The sequence below is a fragment of the Cannabis sativa genome, chromosome 9 (assembly GCF_029168945.1).
Source record: "Cannabis sativa cultivar Pink pepper isolate KNU-18-1 chromosome 9, ASM2916894v1, whole genome shotgun sequence".
NCBI classification, from domain to species: domain Eukaryota; kingdom Viridiplantae; phylum Streptophyta; class Magnoliopsida; order Rosales; family Cannabaceae; genus Cannabis; species Cannabis sativa.
The window spans coordinates 59,950,535-59,953,854 of record NC_083609.1 but is presented as its reverse complement, the minus strand read 5'-3'; the positions used below and the strand labels follow the sequence as shown (position 1 = coordinate 59,953,854).

General features: G+C 29.3%; 1 long non-coding RNA gene across 1 annotated transcript; it reads right to left on the bottom strand.

Annotated features, from left to right (window-relative positions):
• Positions 1 to 249: 249 nt before the first annotated feature.
• LOC133031075 (uncharacterized) lies at positions 250 to 2,993 on the bottom strand. The gene is made up of 4 exons (XR_009684581.1): positions 2,877 to 2,993; positions 2,679 to 2,748; positions 2,149 to 2,234; positions 250 to 637 (listed from the first exon to the last, which is right to left on the bottom strand). It is a non-coding gene; the product is annotated as an uncharacterized LOC133031075 (long non-coding RNA).
• Between the last annotated feature and the right edge of the window lie 327 nt (positions 2,994 to 3,320).

Below are 3,320 nucleotides of genomic sequence, written 5' to 3'. Positions count from 1 at the left end.
TCCATCTTCATACTCTTTTGACAATCTATTCTTTTTCATCCAATCTCTATCCATATTAATCTATAATTACCTAAAATAATTTAATGCTATTACAAGTTAAAAATTATATCAAAGCAATTTTTAAGCAAGTTTAATTATTTTGATACTTATAAATCTTCAATGTTATTAAAAATTGGGCAGAGTTTTCTCTGTTTCTATAACATTTTCTAATTTTATAAGTATCTATATCAACAAATAACAAACTCGATAAACAACACAGAATAAACATAATTAAAAATTGGACAGAGTTTCCTCTGTTTCTATAACATTTTCTACTTTCATAAGTAACTATTATATCTACAAATAAAAAATATCACACAATAAGTTTCTTCCTTATATCTCCGCAGCACACAAATTTCCCAGAACCTACTTCACTACAACACATAAGTTTCAACCTTCCATTATCATCGCAACACACTTAATCTCAAAACCTACTTCACTATGGATGAATATTTAAGATATTCAAACTCTTTTAAGATGAACAATATTATGGCGTTAAGCAAAGAAATGAGTGATTGTACATACCTCTTTTAATGAACCACCAAACTTCACTTCACTTCAATTTATAAAATGAATCCTTACTAATTAAATCCACAACCTACAATATTAAAATTTTACAATATTATATCAAATATGTCCAAAATAATAATAATACCACATACATATTATAAATGATATGTAATTTTTTGATACTAAGAAATAACCAAATCAAAATAAAAGTCCAAACAAACAGTAGAAAAGAAAATCTAAAAAGTGAAACATAAAGTCTAAGAAAAAAAAAAACTAATAGAATATTGGCTATATGGCCAAAGACTTCCATCCATGAGTGAATAGCTTGGACTACATCATGGGTTGTTGCAGAGTATAGCAGCAGCTGCTCTTAATTTTTTTCTTTCTAAAGAATATTTACCAGTCTAATATAGAAAACATATCAGAGTGGAATTCATAAAAATCAGTACTGGTATAGTTTTTCTGCTATGATTACTGATTTTTTTTCTTGTTTGTATATTGCAAGGAAATTTATGCTCCTGCCACTATAATTAATTTCTAGGAATTTCATGCCATTTAAAAGTGAAAATACAAAAGCATAGAAAATGTAAAACAGTGAATTATATAAAGAAAGCATAAATAACTAGGACATAAAAGTTTTTTGATAAAGAAATATCAACTGCAGCTCTTGATAATCTCTTGATAATTACAACCATTATTAACTGTAAAAATGAAATCAACATATACTATAGCAGTGTGCATAAATAATAAATGTACTCAAAACATAGAAAGAGAGATAAGTTATCAAAATAAGGGTCTGAACTTCTGCAACAGCTTCTTCTAACTACAGCTGTTCTACAATTTATAGCACATGGCTCAATAGAAATACTTGTTTTTTCAATTGTTGCTATTACTCAATAATAGGATTGATAAAATGATTAAAGCAAATATTAAAGTCTAGCAAGTAAGTAGTCTTCAAAGAGAGTAAGTGTTATGTTAGATTTCATTAACAATTTGTAGAGTGTAGCTTATTGTTGCTCAGTTTGAGCAATTGTTTGATAGTGGTTAGTGATTAATAAAAAGTTTCTTTTTCTTTTCTGGTAAAAGAATGAAAAAAAAAAAAAGGAGCTTAGGAACAAACAAACATGTAGGATCAATTCAGTATACCAGGAAGAAGACAAATAGGGAGTTAAATGAAATGGAGAAACCACGTCTAACATCCTCCCACCATTACAATATCTTTATACTTATTTCAAAATATAACATGAAAAATTCTATGAGAATTGCTTATTGTGGTTCTTACCTTAAGTGAATCTGTATCCTTGAATGTGGTATAGAACAAAGAGTTTTTCAAGTTTGTGACTCTCCAGTAAACTATTTCTATACTATGTTCTTAAACTAAAGCTTTAAAACATTCATTATGAAATTACATGAAAATAGCAAACTAGCACCTTGGCCTATGTTCAGTATTTAGAATTAAAATCATAAACAGAACATACCATAGAAAATTGTTATAAAACACTCAGAACAAACGACAACAATGGAAGGACATTTTTTGCAGACACTAAAAGAAAAAGAAAAAACTCTAATACTGCAGAACAGTTATTCTATCAAACTTACCTACATCTTCCCATAGGATCTGGTACTTAGAGCAGTGCACTCAACATCTCGTTCCAGATGATAGGATCCCCAAAAAGCACCAGTGGCTGCATTCAAATGAAAATTAGTTCATTGAAATGGAGAAGGATAACAATCAATTTTTTAGAAGATGATTAATCAAATTGATCAATTTTCTTTTCGTTCTATTTCCTTTTTTCTCGCAAAGTCTTAATCTATTTCCTCTTCCATTCTATTTCCTTTAATCTAAGAGCGAGTGTACTACTAGAGTTGTTTATATACTCGGGAACCCAAATTGTGAACTAGAGAAAAAGACCGAGAAAATAAGAAGAAATTTGGATTTACTAATCAAAATGGACAAAGAGAATAATAAGAAATTTTGATTTACAGAAATCAAAAGCAAGCCCTAAAATGGAGATCTCCCTAAGTGTAGTTCACAAAAAATGTGCTCTGGCCTCTGTGAGTTTGGCGCCAATAAAAAAAACCATTTTCGGCCAAAAAAAAAAGTAAAGAAAAAAAAAATCAAAACTCACCAAAATGAAGCTTCAATCAATTCTCAAGCTTTCTTTATGTTGTATGAAGCTTACCCAAACATATTTCAATCTAAAACATTCAAATACAAACTAACATTTCAATATTTTACTAACTTTTTAGACTAAAACAAATTAACAACTATTAGGATATAAATATCAAAAAAATAAAATAAATCAATAGTATATATTTAAGCTTACATTTTTTTTGAAATGGTTGTGATGAAATAGAAGAAGAGAACATTGATGTTTTCTTGAAATTTTGGATTAGAAGAAAATGGTGGGAAAGAAAATAGGGTTTTTTTTTTGGAAGATGTAATGAAGAAGAAGAAAAGAGATGTTAAAGGACATTTGGCGGGCTGGGCTTTTTTTTTCACCAATCTTGACGGGCCAATATAGGCCCGCCGTTATTGGTACAGTAGCGGTTACCAATAACGGCGGACCTATATTGGCCCGTCGAGATTGGTCAAATTTTATGTTAAATAATTATTTTTTTTAAAAAAATTAGGTCTATCTCGACACGCACACGCGAGCCCGCCGATATTGCTCAAATTTTAAGTTTTAAAAAATAGCAATAACGACGGGCCTATATAGGCCTGCCGTTATTGCTATGCTCAGAATTTTTTTTAAAAAAATCAGGCCTAT